Raw genomic sequence first — 21316 nt, 5'->3', positions numbered from 1 at the left:
ACAAGTCAGAAAACTGAAACACAGAGACTCACTCAAGGATACCCAGCCAGGCAGTGGCAAGAATGTAACTCATATCTTCAAAGTCTCAGTCCCATGCCTTACCCAGTGTCCTACTTTTAAGCCATAAACGGACTGAAACCACTAGCTCATTTTATACAGGCCCCAAATTACCATTTCTAATGACTTCCAATTGGATATGACTGATCCTGACTAGGTTTAAAAAGGTGATCTAGAGGAAAAACAATGGCCTATTACTATTACCCTTGGCCATTATGTCCCCAAATGCACTTATTTTTTTAGTGACGAGACAGTTTGTAAGGCATTGTGATTTAGTTACCATTATCAATTGGATCATCTTTGAAGTGTATTGCAGTCACTAAAAAGAAACTTGTGGTTTTGTTCTTAAGGAATTTGAAGTAGAAGAGAGGGGAATCCTCATTTCTGACCACATACATTTTTCTTTTTGCGGGGTGTGTATGTGTGTGGAGGGAGGATACTAATAAGCATTTTTGCTCTCTATTTATTGCCTAGCAAAGCCTGAGGTTCTGGTGACCTGTACAGAAGAAAGCTAGTGATTAATTAGAAGTATTTCAGAGAAGAGTGACAAAATAGATTTAAGGGGCTGATGCAATTGATCTGTCAAGAGAGACATAAAAGAATGAAGAAGTTACAGCTTGGCTAAAATATGGCAAAGAATGTATTAAAATGTGAAGGCTTTAGTCACCGAGGAAGGAGAAGAATTATTAGAGTGATCCATGGGATATGACTAGAAATAATGACATGAAATTGAATATTGGATCAGCAGATGCAAGGCAGTGTATCATCTGTTTTTTGTTTTGTTTTGTTTTGTTTTGTTTTATAGTCCTTCCGATTCCTCTGAATTTTGGTTGGCAAAATAATCAAAGTTGGAAAGAACCTTTTTTCTGGCCTTCCTCTGAGCAACAAGTTGTGTGCAAGGACAATAGTTGAAAACCCCACGCTTCAGTCAGAAATGAGGTTCCTTTAAGAAGTCTAAGCTCCGGGGAAATAAGAAAGTAGTAGTGCTTACAGATGAACTATCTCCAGCCTGTGAGAATCTTCCATCTAGTTGAAAAATGAAACACATAAACTAACCTATTCATGGGCAGAAGCTGTATTCATTGACAGAGTGAGTGATTTTACTCTCTCCAAAGTTTGGAAAGGAAACTGAAGGAAAAGGAAAGTGAATTAGGGGGTGAAAAAAGAGTTTCATGTTGTTTCAGGAAAGATTTCAGAGACTGAAAATTATAAATGTGTTCAAACCCAAACTCCAAATTCAAAGACTTCTTAATTTCAAGAGAATTCTGATCCATACTTAAGCTTCATAGCTTGGGTTCTTTTTTACTAAGAGAGCCATTAAAGACATGACTTCAGATAATGATAATAAGTTACAATTCTCCCCATGGGCAGTGCTTCATTCTACACTGTTTTCAATCCACCAAAGCTAAATTACGAAGTAGCTATTTATGGACTCAGAACTCAAAGTAGCACTAGTAAGCTTCCGTAACATTTTTGCTTCATAATTTTATTTTTTCATCAGAAACACGTGGCCTCAGAAACTGTAACCTCTCTTTTAGGGTGTGTCTAGACTACTGAGTTTTGTCGACAAAAGTGGACTTTTGTCGACAAAACTATACCAGCGTCTACACTACCGCTGAGTTCTGTCGACATAACGTCGACAGAACTCAGCAGTTTTGTCGACGCTGGTATACCTCATTTTACGAGGCATAACACCTTCTGTCGACAGAACTCTGTTGACAGAAGGTGTTATTGCCTGTAGGGTTGCGTCTAGACTACAGGGTTCTGTCGACAAAGCAGCTTGCTTTGTCGACAGAACTCAATGTGTCTGGACGCTCTTTGTCGACAGAAGTTTTGTCGACAGATACTGTTGACAAAACTTCTGTCGACAAAACCCGGTAGTCTAGACGTACCCTTATTGGTGACCTTCCCCCTCACCATCACCTTACGTTTATTCTTCATTTGAACAATTTTTGGTTTAATTTTTTGTGTCTGTGTTCATTAAGAGTTTCTTGAAACCCAAAACTATTCAGAATACAAGTGGTGCCAGCTAGCTGTGATTCATCAGATAAGCCACATGCTGTAGTATCTTGTCCTTGACTGGAAGAAGAGTAAGCCATTAGTCAATGAATGTTACGTTGCCCAATTCACAGAGGTTATGGATCTGTTACAGCCCCTACTACACGGCCTGCTTCATTAACTAGAGCTATAGAATGTTATCCCATGTTCATTTTTTGGTGTTGATCAAAATAGCAGCATGCTCATCTCATGTGCACTTTGTGAATTTAAAATTCACTTTGCAAGCCACTCTAAAATTATTGTTCGTCATGGCAGCATAAGTCTATCAATCAAATGTTCATAGAAAGGGATTCTAAAAAAGGATTAGCCCAAGCAAAGGAATTCACTGAGACACAGTGATTATTCCCTGAAAGTATTTTTCAGTATGTACCTACATCTAGAGAGAGAGAGAGAGAGAGAGAGAGAGAGAGAAAGATTCCTCCCCACTGTAATCACTCAGCAGAGGATTTGAGTAAAATGGATTTAAAAAAAAAGTTTAAAATATTTGCATTGAATATGAAAACAGATTTTTTTCCCCCTCTTGGATACAAGAAGGTTTTCTGCTTCAGTGGCACATACGAGGGCAACATCTCCCCAGAGATTTGAAAGCCTTGAAGATAACTGCTGCAGGGGTGGGTCAGTTTTAGCTTGTGTTTGGATTTGGCAGTATCTCTCAGGAAGCATAGAATTAGGAAATATGGTTCATTTTGATTCAGCAAGCAAGGAAAGGATTTTTATAATAATACTGTACATAAACAAACACCATTGCACTGGATAGGGCCAATTCAAGTTCTTTGGAGCCAGGATATATTTTTTTTACTCTGTTGAACTATTGCAATTATTTACTTTTTGTCCTTTGTTATTGTACTGCTACCTTCTGAGCTGAATGCAGCTACAGATAAGATAAAACAGAAATGGAACTTCTTACCCAAATTTGAAACAAGTCCAAACTGAAGAGTTGTGTGTGTGTGTGTGATAGACATGGACAAAGAGAGAGAGAAAGAGAGAGTGGCTACGTCTAGACAGCATCCCTCTGTCGACAGAGGGATGCAAATCAAGCACATTGAAATTGCTAATGAAGCAGGGATTTAAATATCCCGTGCCTCATTACCATAAACATGGCCACCACTTTTTAAAAAAAAAAAACCAACCCAGCAGTCTAGACACAGATCTGTTGAAATAAAGCCTTTTTTGACAGATCCTGTATTTGTCAAAAAATGAGGTTTACAGGATCTGTCGAAAAAAGCTTTATTTTCAACAGATCTATGTTTAGACTTCTGTTTTTTCAAAAAAACCTCCATTTTGAAAAAAAGCGGTGGCTATGTTTATGCTAATGAGGCATGAGATATTTATATCTCTGCTTCATTAGCAATTTCAATGTGCCTAATCTACATCTCTCTGTCGACAGAGAGGTATAGTCTAGACACACCCAGAGAGAGAGAGAGCACATTCAGGTAATATTTTCCCCAGTATTTGTTCTTTCTGTGTAGTTTTTGTACTTATAGGCTTTAGGGTCAAAAAGGACCATCACAATCAGTTTGATCTCCTGCATATTTCGAGCCACATAACCTCATCCACTCATTCCTGCTATAGTCCCATAACCTGAAGCTAAGTTGCTGAAGTCTTTAAGTTTTGATTTAAAGAGTTCAAGCTACAGAGATTCCCCAATTTGTGTTAATTGAATCCTGCAAATTCTTCATACCCCATATTTCAGAACAAGGCAAAAGCCTCTCAGGGTTTTTGCCTATCTGATCTGGGGGAAAATTCCCTCCCAGCACCAGACATGGAAATCAGTTAGAACCTAAGAATGTGGATAAAACCAGTGAGACATTTTCCTGGAATGCTTTAGTACATGCAGGCAGGAATTGACTCTTGAGCCCAAGGCCAATATAAGCCCTATGAATCACTTAGCTCCCATGTAAAAGAGAGTGTAAATGGTGTACAGATCTCCATTGTGCAGCACTTGTTGCTGAGCAGTCCCCTGAGTGCTTCTTGCAGCACTTTGCTAATCTATGGTGCCATTTGTGGGACCAAAGGCAATTTTGATCTCACTAATACAACCAAATGTAGCTGGCAAGGAGAGGCGTGGAAAAACAAAGTTGAATTGCTTTCTGCATTTTCTGTCTCTGTCAGGATTCATTCAGTGAGCAGACTGTGAGGCTTTGGAAATGAGATGTACCTGGTGGGGCAAGCAATTTCAGAATTGTTATTGGAGAAACATAAGGATAGATTAAAAGTTTGCAATTGAATAGCAAAGACTAATTTTGCTGTTAGATGCCTATATGGAAATCTGTATGGACAGCAGTGACCTTCCCATCACTGAATGCAGCTGGCAGCCTTATAGAATGTGTCGGGATGTTTGGAGGGGAATGAGGCATATGCAGATATACCTGCACTAGCTTTCATTTAGCTAGCTTGGGTACCAATAGAAATGACCATGCAGCAACTGTACACTGCTGTACCCTAGATATGTACTCAGGCAGCTAGCCCATGATGAAAACTGGCACAATTCAATGCTAATGGTACCTGAGCTAGCTAAAATAGAGCTATCTTGGGGATGTCTACATGTACTGCAATCACATCACCAATGGCAGTGTAGATATACCCACAAGAATTGGATAATTTCATAGTTATTGCTGTTATCATATATACTCTGCTATAATGTCCAGAAATGCATCTTGCCATACCATTTACAAAATTATAAACTAGATTTGGCAAAATAATGGAGAATATTAGTGAGGCTAACAGACTTGGCAGATCCTGGGGAGGCTGGCTCCATTCTCCCAAAAGGGGAGGGGCCTCAGGCAGAAAGAGTGGGGCTGGAGCAGCCAGCCCCAGTGCTGTCTGGAATGTGCCATGCTGCCCCTCCACACGAAACCCGCAGACCACTCAAAGTGTTTCACAATGTGCTCTGACGGCAATATAACTGGCCTACCACTCTTCCGGAAGCTGCGTCAGCAGCAGCGACTAGGAGTCCGAGGCCATTTTGAATCACAGGGCCTAGAGGCAACCGCTCCCTTTTCCTCCCCTCTCAGCAGGCCTGGAGAATGTACTGTAGGGAACAAACTTATACTGGCCTTCTTGTACTTTCTTCTTCTTTGGGTTTATTGTGTGTACTGCTATTATTTGTACTTATAGCTGAGATCTGGGCCCCACTGTGCTAAGCACTGTACATACACATAGGAAGACGCAGTTCCTACCCAAAGATCTTACCATTTGCATAGACAAGTCAAAGCAAAAGTTGAGAGAAATGAAGTGTAATTAGCACCTTTGACCAATGGGGAACTGAGGCACAGCAAGATTAATGACCAGATCTGTGAAGGTATTTAGGCACCTAATGTCCATACAAACCAATGGGAGTCAGGAGTCTTTGGTTCAGTTCCTATTATTCCCAGGAAGATTTTCTTTGTGACTGAGTAAATCACAGAACAAATTTGTAAAGGTCTTTAGTTAGCTCAGTACACTGAGCAAGTGATGTAAGGACAAGTCTTCACTTCAGTTTTATTTGATTCTATATCATTACTTTTAATCTACATATTGGAGGGAGGGCATGGATTTGGCCACGAATCCTGAAAGAAGGATGTAGGAGACACCCATTGTCATAAATAGGTAACAACATACAGAGTAAATTTAATCCTTCTCAAAGCATTTGGGACTTAACTAAAATGGGAAAATGCTGAGACAGATGAAAATATGGGGAAAAATACTAAACCGACTAAATTAACTGGAAGTTTAAAAAAAGTTAATAAGTTTTCAGACAAGCTACAAGTATCCTCTTTAAACAGTGAATATTAATCAAAATGATTAAAGTGATTCACATCAACTATCTCTTTGGTGGTTCCTTACCACAGATATTCTAGTGAATGTTATAGCTGCAAGGAGAGTCCACAAACAAAGTAGGTTGTATGAGAATGCTACTGAATGTGTGAGGCACTCTTGAGTCTGTAAACTGGGATTGGAAATGTGGTTTGTTATTTATGATTAGTGATGTGAGAGTGCCTAGAAGCCCCAGTTGTGGAACAGGACTTCATTGTGCTTGGCATTGTTTGTTTGTTCCTAGAACAATGCAAGTATTGCACTTTTCACCCTGAGGATTTGAAGAATTATTTCAGAGTCACTAGGAAAACATTACAAAGCCAAATCTTTTCTAGCCTCCGTTGGTGCTGAGCTATTGTACAGCTGATGAATAATTCAGTTACTCAGAGGTTAGTAGGGATTGCAAAGACTTAATTATACATTCTTCATCCATCTTTTTAAGACCTCCCCCCTTTTTGCTAACAGATTATCTCATTATAATGATTTAAAAAAACTCATCAATGTCTTTCTTTCAAGAAATTCACAGTTGCCTGTGTAACATGCAGTAAGATCCAGGCATTACCTGGGGAACACCTTCCCTTCAGTGAGCCCATAAATATTTAGAGCATCAGTGATGATGGGCTCCTCTCAGTTAGGGTGCAGGAAATACTATTTTTTCTTAATTACTCCTCAGCAGTTTTTATGGAGTGGTGCAGAAAGCTGGGAGGGAGCTGTGTTTCAAATATGGAAAGGAGAAGTGGTGGGCTGCATTTGACTGGGATGGTAGTGTACATGTGTAGTTGATGCTTACATCTTTATTCATATAAAGGTGTTCTAGTCCAGTGTTTCTCAAACTTTTTGATACCAGAGATTGGCTTGCTGCCTTCTTAAACAGTGTCAAGAATTCAGGAAACAGTGATTGAGACACACTGTCATAGAGGTTGTAGTGTGGTCAGATTATACACTTTGTCATAAGGAAGATAAGAAAGAATGATGATAAACCATGCTAATATGACACAACACAGAAACTCACCAATGATGTAGCACACCATACCACACATTTAAAATGTGACAAGATATTGCTCCCACAAAAGCAATGTTTAGTCACTTGGGGTATTTCTACACAGTAACATTATTTCAAAATAATTCGCATTATTTCAAAGTAACTTAGTCTGCATCTATACAGCATGCAGTTATTTTAAAATAGTGTCAAAATACTGTCAAGCTGGAAGACTTCTTACTCCGACTCATGTAACCCTCATTGTACGAGGAGTAAGGGAAGTTGGAGGAAGAGTGCTCTATTTCAAAATAAGTGTTGTGTAGATACTCCCAATTTCAATTTCAAAATAAACTATGCAATTTGCGTAGCTCAATTTGTGTGGCTTATTTCAAGTTAAGCCCTGCTGTGTAGATGCATCCTTAGGGAATTAAAAGCAGCTTTTTCAAAATTATCCACTGATTTTTTTTTCTTTTTTTTTTGGACAGGCTGTCCACATATCTCTAGATAAAAGCAAACTTGTTACTTCCCTGTGTAGAATAATTTATAGGTAGAGACCAATTTGCTTGCAAAGAAACATCAGGTTGCCTTCCTTTTTCTCAGTACAAAATTAATTATGCTAAATGCAGTACAGTGTGTCTATGTTCAGAGAGGGGGATTCTTTTAATTAATTTGGTGTTATTAGTTTTACCAAACAGACATGCCAAGTTTTTGTCATAGAAAGATCTAAGCTCTCTGGAGAAGGATCAAGAAAGCAAACAAAGGGACTCACTTTTATTCTCTTGCCATTCAAATAGAGCTGGCTAGAAGGTGACAGCTGCATTTTGCAACAACTTTTGAATTTTTAAATTTGTTGTTCAATATTGGAATGAAATCAAAACCTTTTGAACATTTCCATGACATGAACTTGTATCAAAATGCTGATTTTCAAACAAAAAAGGACATGTCTTTTATTTCTGTCTCTGTGTGGTCAGAAGTGACCAGAAATTCCTGGATCAACATCCACTCAAAACTTTATTAAAATAGGTATGTTTCTGTGAAACAATTCAGTTTGAGTTAACAGTGTATTTCAATGAAAATACATTTCACAGAAAATATTAACCAGTTCTGTGTGTGAACTTCATTTTTTCTCCAACTCCCACTTGCACACATTCTCATTCCAGAGATCCATCATCATCCTCTCCCTCCCTCCCGATAGCCTAATTTTAAATTTCAGCTGTGTGGAAACTGCCAGGCAAGAAGCTAAGGTGAGGCCTATCAAAACTATTAAATTTATGATGGAATCCAGATACAAAATCAAATCTTCTGAGGTGAAATATTTGTGTCACATAAATCACCAAGTTAATCTCTTCAACACACACAAAGTGTACAGGGTTAAAGTGAGGAAGAGTCTGAAAAACCTGGCCTTGGGGAAAGCTTAATAGAGATACCAACTGGTCTGTTAAATAGTATTATCCTACAAAAAGTGGATCTACATTTAATATATGTCCTGGAGGTGATCATCTGTTCCTCTCTGCATGCTGAGTGAAGATAACATGGAGGTGACAATCTGAAGAAACTTAAAAAACACTTAATGGTCCTGCAGCACCTTAGAAATTAACAAAAATATAGATTATATATATAAAAAAAGGAAAATCTGGAGAAAGGCCAGCAAAGGGAGCTGCACCCAGAAGTATTATACTGAAAATATAGACATTTCCACATAAAAGGCTGCCTGAGCCATCACAGACTTGGGACTGCCACTGAAGACGATGCCCAAGCTGCAACTAGTGCAAAACAAGGTAGCCCATTACTTAGCAGTATCAACGACATTACAGCTGTGCTTGATATGCTACATTGACTTCATATGGGCTTCTAAGTAGTTTTAATGTGAAAAGTGATGCATGGACTATGTCCTCACTGCATTTCTCTCTGCTTTGACAATTGAGATCTGCTGAGGTAGCTAGCACCTCTTGACAGTCTCTAGATTTGAACTCAAGAGACTGCAGGCAGGAATTTCTTGGTACAGGATTTTTCAGATTTAGAACTCACTCCCCTTATGTCTCTTCTAGGACTTCAGGCTGTTGATCTTTAAGGTATGATGTAAGGTTTGTTTGTATACATAGGAATTTATTTGAGAGTGAATAAGATTTGAAGGAGATTTAAAAGAAATTGGGCTGGACATTAGGTCAATGCCCATTAATGCTGCTCATTGTAGGCCATATGCCTTGTCTTCAATATTTAATGATATTTTTCACTATGTAAAGGTGTTCAGGGATGGTCCAATGAAAATTTCCAAAATTCAAAGAATCTGTGTATGTGCTTGAGAAAGAGAGAGAATTGGAAATGTGTCACTGCATAGTGTCTGGAGGATTTGGGTCCACTTTGAACTTTCTCTTTCATCTTACCCCTTTCTAGCTTAGCTCCTGCTCCTGCTTCAGCACACAGCTATGGACTCACTGGTCCTCTCTGTTGGATTGTCATAATTTCCTACCACTTGGGAAAAAGGAGAAATGCTGATGTACCGCATCTCCATCAGGAATGCAAACTGAATCATAGAATCATAGAATACTAGAATTGGAAGGGACCTCAAGAGATCATCAAGTCCAGTCCCCTTGTTCTCCTGGCAGAACCAAGCACTATCTCCCTGATAGATGTCTATTTAACTTGCTCTTAAATATCTCCAGTGATGGAGATTCCACAATCTCCCTAGGGAAACAAATTGTTCAAAGGTCCCCAAATCTATCATATTCCTACTCCCCTCAAACACACACAGACACAACCCAAGCACACAGACAGGAAAACATACATAGTGAAACTATATTTTTTTCTACAGAAAATGCTCTCCTGGGCATAGAGGCTGGAAAAAGATAAATGAATAAAAACAAAATTGTACTTAGTATGTATTTACAATATTAAAAATCATTTTATTGGTCAAATGGGTTATCTATAAAACTGGTCAGAAAATGAATTTTCTGTATCGTGAAAATTATCTCCCATCAACGAAAATATATCTTTCATCAAAACAATGCAAAATAGAAATGAAAAACCATATTGTTTTGGGTCCAAATGTTTCATATCAGTAAACCCCTGCACCAATCTTTTTATTTTTAAAAATACAAAATTGTATCCAGTTCAAATAAAGTTCTTTCAAAATGAAAAATCAAAACAAGATGTTTTGACATTTTTGGCACTTGTTTTCCATTTTTTTTCCAAACAAATGTTCATTGAAATCAGTCCCATTTCATGCAGAAAGGTTTTATTGAAACATCATTTTACAATGGAAAACTGTTTTAACATTTTTTTCTGAATAGTTCTAATAGTCCATCACGTAGATTATACCTGATTGCCTGATCTGGAACAATTCCTCAAAGTTAACATTTCTAGACATTTTGGCTAACAGTCAGTAAGTAGGCTGGGAGAGGGAAGAAACAAGAGGGAATAGGAAGTAAAAAATTCACAGATGTACATAAGAACATAATGGCTCAGACCAATGGTCCATCTAGTCCAGTATCTTTCATCAGTGGCCAATGTCAGGCATCTCAGAACAAATCAGCAGGTCTGTCCTGTGTTGCCTTTTTCTAGATTCTGGTACTGAGGTTAAGGACACCAGGCCTGCCCATCCTGACTAATTGCCATTAATGGACCTATCCTCCATGAATTTATCTAGTTTTGTTTTTAATGCTGTTATAGTCTTGGCCTTTCACATCCTCTGGCAAGGAGTTCCATAGATTGACTATGCATTGTATGAAAAAATACTTTCTTTTGATTATTTTCAGTCTGCTGCCTATTAATTCAGTTGGGGTATGTCTACACAGCAGGGCTAAGGCCAAAATAAGCTATGTAACTTGAGCTACATCAATTGCATAGCTTAAGTCAAAATAGCTTATTTTGGCTTTCGGCGCTATCTATATAGCAGGAAGTCTGAGCGAGCACTCTTCCTCTGACTTCCCTTACTCCTCATAAAATGAGGGTTACAGGAGTCAGAGTAAGAAGTCCTCTAGCTCAACATTATTTTAACATTATGTCGAAATAATTGCTTGTAGTGTAGATGCGCGCCATATTATTTTGGAATAACATCAGTTATTCTGAAATAATACTGCTGTGTAGCCATACCCTTGGTGACCCCTAGAACTTGTGTTATAAAGAGTAAATAACACATCCTCATTTACTTTCTCATATGTCATGATTTTCTAGACTTCTTTCAAATTCTCCATTATTCATCTCTTTTCCAAGCTAAAAGGTCCCAGTTTTATTAATCTCACTCCATATGGAATCCATCCCATACTCCTGATCATTTTTCTTGTCCTTTTCTGAAACGTTTCACATTTCAGTATATGTTTTCTTGAGATTGGGAGAGCATATCTGAATTTATTATTCAAGGTGTGGGCATAGCATGGATTTACATAGAGACAATATGATATTTTCTGTCTTATTATCTGTCCCTTTCATAATGATTCCCAACATTCTGTTATTTTTAACTGCTGCTGCTCCTTGAGAGAATGATTTCAGAGAACTATCCACAATGATTTGAAGATCTTTCTTGAGTGGTAACAGCTAATTCATACCCCATGATTTTATATGGCTATTTGGGATTATGTTTTTACAATGTGTGTTACTTTGCACTAATCAACATTGAATTTCATCTGCCATTTTGTTCCTCAGTTTCCCAATTTTGTCACAATCTGTTGTAGCTCTTCAACCTATACTTGAGACTTAAATATCCTGAATAGTTTTGAATCATCTGCAAATTTTGCCACCTCATTGTTTACACCTTTTTTTCCGGATCATTTATGAATATGTTCAATAGGATTGGTCCCAATACATGCTCCTGGGGGACACCGCTATTTACCTCCCTCCATTCTGAAAACTGGTCATTTTTTCCTACCCTTTGTTTCCTATTTTTAAACCAGTTGCCAATCTATGATAGATCCATCTCTCTTATCCCATTACAGCATACTTTGCATGAGTCTTTGGTGAAAGATCATATCAATGACTTTCTGAAAATCTAAGTACACTATATCCAATGGATCCCCCTTGTCCACATACTTGTTGACCCTCTCAATGAATTCTAGAAATTGGTGAAGAATGAGTTCCCTTAACAAAAACTATGTTGATGCTTCCACAAAAAAAATATGTTTATCTAAGTGTCTGACAACTTTGTTCTGTACTATAATTTCAACTAGTTTACCTGGTAACAAAGGCAGATTTGCTAGTCTGTAATTGTAATTGTCAGGAACTCTTTTTAAAAATTGGCATCACATTAGCTATTCTCCAGTCACGTAGTACGGTAGCTAATTCAAATGATACATTACAAAGTACAGTTAGTAGTTCTGCAATTTCACATTTAAGTTCCTTCAGAGCTCTTGAGTGAATACCATCTGTTTCTTGTGACTTATTACTGTTTAATTAATCAGTTTGTTCCAAAATCTCTTATGTCCGCTCAGTCTGGGACAGGTTTGGGAATCTCCCTCACATCCTTAGCTGTGAAGACCAATGCAACTAATTCATGTCTTTTCTTTTCAATGGCCTTATGGTCCATAAATGCTCCTTTTACATCTTGATCATCTCAGGGCCTCTCTGGTTGTATAGTAGCCATCCTGTTTCTGATGTACTTAATTTTTTTGACTCATATTTTTTGAGTCTTTGATCAGCTGTTCTTCAAATTATATTTTTGCACTTCATTTGCCGGAGTGTATTCTTCTTTCTATTTTCCACATTAGGATTTAAATTGGATGTATCTTTGTTTCTCATTCTCCTTTTACTTTGTTTAGCCATGGTGAAACTCTTATGGTTCTTGTATTATGTGGTTTTTTTTAATTTGAGGGATATATTTAAATTTAGCTTCAATTATGGCATCTTGCAGGGATCAGACATCTTTCAGGGATTTCACTTTTCACACTGTACCTTTTTATTACTGTCTACCTAATCTCTTCATTTTTGTGCAGTTCCCCTTTCTGAAATGAAATATTACAGTGGTGGTGGTGGTGGTATAGGTGTTTTCTCCACCATGGGATATTAAATTTAATTTTATTATTGTCACTATTACTAAGCGACCTAGCTATATTCACCTCTTGGACCAGATCCTGTTCTCCACTTAGGTCTAAACCAAGATTGCTTTTCCTTTTTGAGTTCCAGGACTAGCTGCTCCAAAAAGCAGCCACTTACGGTGTCATGTCCTGAGGTAATATGTACCTGCTCAGTAGCTGAAATCTGCCACTTTAACTGAGTTTTGTATTTTTATAACCTCTCTAATTCCCCTGAGTATTTCAGTCACTATCACCAACCTGGTCAGGTGATCGGTAATATATCCCTACTGCTATTTTCTTATTATGAGAGCATGGAATTATTTTCCATGGAGATTCTATAGTATGATTTGGTTTATTTAAAATTTTTACTTCATTTGATCCTACACTTTCTTTCACATGTAGGGTTGCCAGATGTCCAGTTTTGAACTGGACAGTTCAGTATTTGAGCTTTCTGTTCAGGAAACAAATTGAGAAAGTATAAATGTCCGGTATTTTCTAAATAAGATGTAATGTAGATTGTGATGTAATGTCAAGTGTGTCCAGTATTTTTGTTGAAACCATCTGGCAACTCTATTCATGTCTTGTATCAATCCCCCACCAGCACAACCTGTTTTGTCCTTGTGATATATTTTGTCTCCAGGTATCACTGTATCTAATTGATTATACTCATTCCACCAAGTTTTTGTGATGCCAATTATATTAATATCCTCATTTAATATAAGGCAATCAAATTCACCCATCTTATTATTTAGACTTCAAGCATGTGCACTTTAAAAGCTTGTCACTTTTTAGCTGTCTGCAATTACATCATATGGGACGCTTTTTCATTTGACTGTTTTTCATCAGATCCTACCAGTACTTTACCATCTTCCATCCTTACCTCATTACTATAACATAGAGACTCTCTATTAAAAGACCCTCACCCAAGGGAAGTCTCTGTTTGTCTGAACCATGTGTTCTTCCTCACCTGTTGGCTTTCTCCCATCCCTTTGTTTAATGACCTTTTTAATTTTAACAATCTGGATCCGGTTGCGGTAGAGCCCATCCTTTCTGTATAGGATTCCCCTTTCCCAAAGAGTTTTGGGGTGAGATTTGTTTTATTTTGTTTCAGTGGGGAAAAAAAGTTTGCTGCTGGAATAGGTCCCTCTAGTGGCAGCTGTCAGATGACAACTTCAGGGAATCAATATGGCCAGAATTTTAAAAGATAAAGCATCTGTCAATGATAATATCATATTTTGTTTTGTTTTATTCTGAATGAAGGGATTCTGAAGCTTGTGTCTTTCTGAGAAATTTCTTAAAAAAATAATTTGTGTGGCAATTTGTAAGTTCAATGGAGAAAAAAATAATTGAGGGAAGGCAAAAAAAAAAAAAAAAGCCCTCGCCCTCCCCCAATAAAAACAAAAAACCCAACCCTTAACTGGCAGTCTAAAGTCTCCTTAAGTGCTGTCTAAAGTCTCCTTAAGTACATTTTATCATTAGTAACAGTTCTTAAGATGGCTCTAACAATATGCTAGTGTGTCCGCTGCAATGCCAGCCCAATGCCAGTTTAAATTTCCTCCAGCAGGAGGCTCTATAAGTGTTTACGAGAAAAAATTGTCAATGCTTCTTGGCAAGTAGAAGCAAAAATGTCCCAATCAATTAAACAAGAGTGAAACAAGGGATATTTGGGGACAGAAGTATCTACTTAAATCTGCTGATTCATTTTGATAATAGTCTCAGTACTGCTGTGGGACTGTTACCTTGCTTGCAGAAAATCTGCCTCCATGGACTTCACTATGTCTACAGCATCTGTAAGGAGATACCTTATGTTTTCCTGTCCCCAGCAGATTGTCATGAAATCTAGAAAGGGATATTTCCTTTAGGATAAGGAGAGATCAAGGATGGGACTCTTTTCATTCTTACCTTTCTTCTCCTCTCACATACACTTAGGGAGAGAGAGAAAGAGAGAGAGAAAGAGAGAGAGAGAGAGAGAGAGACTGTCTATGGGTACATGGGATAAGGCTTATTACCAAAGTACACTGGTTCTGTAATAATGTTTCCATTTATATTCCGATCAATGCCTTTAATGCATAGGTCTTATGCCATGAATTTTCCAATTCCAGTTTCAAAACCAAATAACTTATATCGAAAGACGCAATAAATCATCATCTTAGACTCTTAATCAATTTAGGAGAGCATAATGTCCATTTATTTGTAGATGTGCATTGAGAATGAGCATATACAGGATTTATATAGACAGAGGGTTGTAACCTGTATTATTCCATAATTATCTTTTGTTATCAGCTGATATAAAAACAGGTCCAAGTTGCTGTAATGCAGACTATTGTAGGCTCCAAAGGAATGTAATTAGATTTTTTTCTTGCTGTTATTCAGTTCTGTACATAATAGTCTTGTATTTACTGTACATGATAAAGATATGAGGTGAGATCATGGCTTGATTATGACCTTATTGTACTCTAGGATATGACAGATGAATTCAGAATAGATATATACAGAATAGAATAGATTCTCTGCTAATAGTTCTAAACACGGGTGGATTTATCTCTTAACTTTTTGGTTGTTGCTTGCATTTTCACTTATAATGTGCAAGGTACAGATGCAATCAGGACTGGTTTAGGAAAATATAAGCATCTCCGTACAAATTGGTTCTGGGTAACTGGTTTCTTGCCGGAGTGGGTAAGTCCTTTGGGGTCTAATCCTGTACCACTGAAATAGTAGTCCTGAATGTAGTATTGTGATAGCTTGTAAGCTCTTTGGTGCAAGGGCTGTCTCTTTGAGATGAGAGCTAAGTAAAGATGAGAGATAACAGATAGATGCAGATAGATGGGGAAACTCAAGGAAACAATGAAACAATATCGGGCAGCATGACAGACTGTGAGACTCTGTTCTCTGCACACAAGGTGTCTAACTGTTATCAATTTTTTGTAGTATCTTAGCAAGACAGATTTTTAAGAAAAGTTTGAAAGAGGACAATAAGGTAGCTTTGAGGGATATCCTCTAAGCATTTATTATTTCTACTGCACTAGGCTCTGACGTGCTGAGCACTTTCCAGGGTATAAGACACAGTCTGTGTCATGAAAGATGAACACTGTGGAGCTGGGAAAAAGGATGCATCAGTGATTAGGGAGATGATGGGCATATGTATTTATTTTATTGCTTGTGGTTCTGTTTTAAGTTAAATATACACAATTCTCCTCTCCCCACCCTTACTCTACAGTTCTCTCCAACAACAAACCTCAGATGTAGTTCCAGCCCGTGAGTTTTGCAAATCCCAAGCATTAGCAATTCATGAATCATTTCCCCCCAAGTATGAAATTGGCTATAATAAAATGCTGAACTTTAGCAGTGAAGAATCTCTTGATTTCCCTCCCTGCCAACATTTGACCTCCATACATAGCAGTTTACTAGTAGATGGTAAGCTATTTTCTTGTAGGCATCATGAAAGAAGGTCTTTGGATCTGGCTGGGATAAGAGGATCTGAATGCGGAGACAACGGTTGCTTGCTGGCCAAAGTACAGAAATGGGAGAACATGTGCATATCTGTTAGTAGTTTACCAGCCTTCAGTTTTGAAAATTAGCCACAGAATAAATGCTTCAATTTTTCCAATGCCTTAGAGTTCACTTTCGCATGTAGTGAACTATGACTGTATTCCCTTCAGTCTTATTTTGTTTAATCGAGCAGATTGCCTATTTTTTAACCATTTTCAGCAATGTAACCTGACACACACAGGTTATTTCCAGTCACAGAATAGGAATACAAGATCTGTTGTCACTCTGTGTGGTCTCAAGAATCTTGGAAAAAATTCTGTGAGCCTTTCATCATTGCCCTGACTGATCAGGACAGCCTGATCTAGATGGGAAACTGTCCATATTAAAGAAGGATAAATTGTCACTCTCAGATTCATGTTAGAAACCTATCGTACAGCTCCTAGTATAATGGGACTTCCCTTTGGATTGGATTCTCTGAGTTCTGCTGCAAAATACATATCTAGCACTAATAAAAACTGCAGCATGACGCTGAGATAAAATAATTCCCTTCCTTAAACACTTTCATTTGTACCTTTTCTCCTATTCTTTTCTTCTATCACATCATAGTCCACACTGAAGTCATAAATATCTGATTAAATTTATCCTTGTGCTGTTGCTTCAATCAGTGGTAGTTACTGACTGAGTGACAATACCTATCCTCTGTACTATGAGTTTTATAGTCTCAGTTTATTAACCACCACTCCCTGGAGTTTAGGATCCTGGAATTAATCAGAGTCACTTCCACAGTATTTGAAAGCAAAGAAAACATGTTGCAGGAAACTTTTAAAAGATTTATGAAGGCAAAACCTGTGTAACCACAAAAAAAGATGAACCCAAGAGCACCAGTTTTTTGTGAGTGCAACCAGTGCTGGTATTCTTAAGTAACCAGTCAATTGAACATCTTCTAAGTGTATTATCTAATAAGCAGCATTGTGTATGTTGCATTTGTTAGGGAGGTAGGAATTATAATCTCTTTCTTCGTGTGCTTCCTCAGTGAGGTTGAAATTCATCCACTTGCTCCGGGCCAATACAAGGCTTATATATCAGTTACACTTAGTTTCAGTGTGACCTTGATCCCTTTTGGGCTCTTGCAGAGGCAGAAGCTCTGATTGTCTGGTAATCCCTCTTCAGATGAGCTCTCTAACATATATCAGGTCTGAATTAAGACCAATCTTGTTAGTAACTTTGTGGTCTCTCCTTTGTGGTCTCTCCTTTAGACACACACAGGTTACTTTCAACCACAGAATAGGAGTGCGGGAGCCATTGTCACTCTGTGTGGTCTCAATAATCTCACACATACCTCTGAAGAAGTGGGTTGTGCCCATCAAAGCTCATGATACCATCTACATGTTTTGTTAGCCTTTAAGGTGCTACTAGACTACTTGTTGTTTTTTAAGTTTTTCCTGTTACAGACTAACTTGGCTACCCCTCTGAAGCTTTTGGAAAAAGCTCTGTGAGCCTTCATCGTTTTATGTAGAAATTGCCCTGATTGATCAGAACAGCCTGAGCTAGATGAGAAGCTGTCCATATTAAAGAAGGATAAATTGTCACACTCAGACTCATGTTAAAATGTAATCCTGTTAAGAATTTCTCTACAGCATAATGTCATCTTGCCTAAGTGAAAAGAAACCACTCTTTTCTTAAATAGGCCTGCAAGAGAGCAAAGCCTTGAGCAGCAGGTTAGCTAATCTTTCTGTTTCTCCAGGAACATGGCATACTCTAGAGACGTGGTAAATTTATCGTTTGGATGCATAATAATAAGCTATGAGACTATTTGGCATTTGCTTTTTAGCTCTGACTGTGTTAGCCTAGGGGCTGGTACCTGATGAGCCTTCTAAATAACCACAATAATCTTCAAATACAAAGTTTCCTGTTGTAAGGCTATAATATCTCAGCTCCTAAACACATTTACTAAACTCCCAAGCTGTAATGTTTCCAAAGGCAGCATTTGGGGCATACAGTACATTGTATGGCGATAGCATAGGTCTAAGCTGTAAGATGCTTTTTGCTCCTGAATTAATTTTCTTTGTACTACATTTAGAGATGGATGCTACTGTTCCATTTAAAAAGTGACTATGGTTTTTAAAGAGGCTATCCTTATCCTGCTAGGTTTTCCTGTGCCCCTCAGTATCTGAGTGCCTATTGTAATTGCTCATCTTTCTTTTTGAGGAGACATTCTTCCAACAATTGTATTTTGGGACAAATCCTGAAAAATACCAAGGACACCTCAGGTTTTGCATTCATTTCATGAATTTCAGACTGCATTAAGCAACGTTCGGTAAGGTAATGAAATTATTTAAGACGGGTGGGGAAACTCTTTTCAGTCAGGAGCCACTGACCCACAGAAAAATCAATCGGGGATCGCACACAAATGAGAAGCATTCTGACCCCCAAACCCTCAATGACTTGGCACCGAACAAAAAAACCAAAAACAACACACCCTCTCACCACCCCTCAACTCACTGACTTGCTCCCTACAAGCTTGGGACTTCCCCCCAAAGTGGGGCGAGCTGGCATTCATTCTCTAGCCCTGCAAGGCCCTGAGGTTAGAGTCTTACCACCCTCCAACCTCCATAGTGTGGCAAGCCAGCACTGACAGTCCAGCCCCACAGTGGGGTGCTGAGGGTCAAGATTTTCCCTGGCAGTTGGAAGAACCTATGGTAATGCTCCAGTCCTGCAGGTGAAGGGAGGCACTGAGGCTCAGAGACTTGCTGTGAGACTGAAGGACCAGTAATAACTCACCCCACTTGTGATTGAAAGCCCTGAGTCTCTCTGCAGGCTGGATCCATCCCCCCAAGACTTAGATTCCCAACCCCTGATTTAAGGCATCTGTACTGAGGCTTAACTTTTAGGGACACTGCAGTTTTAATGAGGCAACTCTACCTCGTGTATAAGGCCCTTCATTTTAAGTTTTAACTGATTTTTACTGAAAAACTACCAGGTTTTACAAAAAGTATTATTTCCCCCCCTGATTTTCATACTACTTTTTATCATTTACCCTCCCCCCCAACCTGCTGCTGCCCCCCCCCCCCCCAGTTTGCAGTTGCTCCAGGGTGTCCTTGCTTGGGGCAGTGGTCCCTACTCTCCATCCTGCAGACCGTTGGGCTGTGCGGTACTCTGTGGCCTCTGACTGCCCCCTGCCCTGTAGCTGGTCTGGGGGAACCGGGGCTTTTGGGGCTTACCACAGTCTCCAGTGGCCTCTTCCATCCTGCAGCTTGTTGCGGGGGAGGGGGATGTCCTTTGGAGCTCCTCTACAGCCTAATATTTTTGCATTGATTTTCACCTGTTTTTGTTATGGTGTTATTAAACATTGATACATTCCTGGTAAAAATAAAATAAAAACAGAAAATGAAAGGCCGTACTCATGAAATATCTTTCAGATCTACTCTATTCCAAATTGCTTTACAGAGTTAAATAATTTAGTAATAAAGTTGAATAATAAATAATACCAGAAGGAGAGAGAAATTAAGAGGAACAAGCAGGGAATAAAAGCATATGTTCAATATCTCATGTATTCAGGAGCTAAGGAATTTGCACTAGAATTTACCCACTGTCAGACACCTACATAGCAGAATCTAACCTCTGTTTTAAATAAAACAAATGTCTAACTTTCATGGTTGCAAAGAAAACCCTTCAAATATGAACTGCTATAATGTTGCATTTCGGATTCTGTGCTGATATCAGAAAATAATAACTTTGATAGGTGTAAACTCTTATTCCTGTCAATGGAATATTAGTTCTTAAATCTAATGGTGTCAGTGTGAGTGCCATATTATTAACAATTTCACTGATGATAGTTTTAGTAAAAATACTCAGACGATCTGCTGATAATCCATTAAGGTGAAAAGATAGTGGGCAGAGAAGGAAGTGTATGTAAATATGGAGAGATTGGAACAGAACAGATCAGAAAAGAAAAAGAAAAAAAGCATATAGTGTGATTTGGTAAGTAGAGGTTGATCTCTTTCTCATTTATGTCAATGACATAATTCTTATTCATTCAAAGGGGAGAGTTAATTTCAGATTTATTTTCAAAGGGATAAAATGCTTAACCCTTTTAAAATAAAAAGTTTGAGTTTTAATATGTTAAATAGACACGGTAAGACAATAATCTGAGAATGTAATATGCAAATATTAGGAACTGATCCAAACCTCACTGAAAGCATGGATTGCACATATTAATTAGGGTGTGTGTGCTCGGGATTTGGACTTGCACATGAATGAAAGTCTAATCCATTTTTTTACAATAGACCCTTTTGCCTCATGTAAATATATCGAATAGATCACTGTAGAGAATAAAAAGAAGTTGAAATGAAACAATGTAAATTAAATATCATTAAAGCATTTTGGCAACTGTTATTTGTAGTCACTTCATTGGTTTTTCAAAGTCTTTTTTTCTTCGCAAACTAGTCCTTATTTGCATATATTCTGTCAATGCAACAAACATTCACAACATGTAGCTTAAAAGCAGAAACAAATATCTGGTGGTCATGCATCTTTAAACTGTATGGTTTGCACTGAAGAGGCCACCCATAACTCCTTCATAAAAATATTCATGTCCTGTGCTCCCCACTTCCCCCCCCCCAGCTGAAAATACATTCGTTTTCTTTGTGGGACAATAAACAAATACTTTGTGGGATAAAACAAATCTGATATAAAATATAATAATGAAGTAGCTAATACTACAGTTCCATTTCCTATTGGATCAGCTCAGTTTTTCAGTGAGAAAAGTCCTCTGTCTGAGGAAAGAATCCCTCCTAATACTATAAGCAAAGAAATCCAATTCTTAATGGCTGTGTCTACACTGGCATGAATTTCCGGAACTGCTTAAAACGGAATACTATTCCGTTTTCAGTTTTTCCGGAAAAGGAGTGTCTACATTGGCAGGCTGCTTTTC

The 21316-nt window shown here is 38.2% G+C and overlaps 1 protein-coding gene across 13 annotated transcripts in view; it reads left to right on the top strand.

Moving 5' to 3' along the window:
- The window catches only part of FLRT2 (fibronectin leucine rich transmembrane protein 2), a 148299-nt gene that overhangs the window by 44519 nt on the left and 82464 nt on the right, over positions 1-21316 (top strand). Inside the window, exon 1 of one of the 13 annotated variants that reach the window (XM_006112045.5) lies at positions 18677-18700. The exons of the other annotated variants lie outside the window; for them this stretch is intronic. The gene's annotated coding sequence lies outside the window, so the exon portion shown is untranslated. Of the gene's footprint in view, positions 1-18676; positions 18701-21316 lie in introns of those variants that run through there. 13 annotated transcript variants of the gene reach the window in all.

The sequence above is a fragment of the Pelodiscus sinensis genome, chromosome 5, assembly GCF_052426305.1.
Source record: "Pelodiscus sinensis isolate ZL-2025 chromosome 5, ASM5242630v1, whole genome shotgun sequence".
Taxonomy (NCBI): Eukaryota; Metazoa; Chordata; order Testudines; family Trionychidae; genus Pelodiscus; species Pelodiscus sinensis.
The sequence above is the reverse complement of the archived record's forward strand: the minus strand, read 5'-3'. Positions and strand labels throughout refer to the sequence as shown.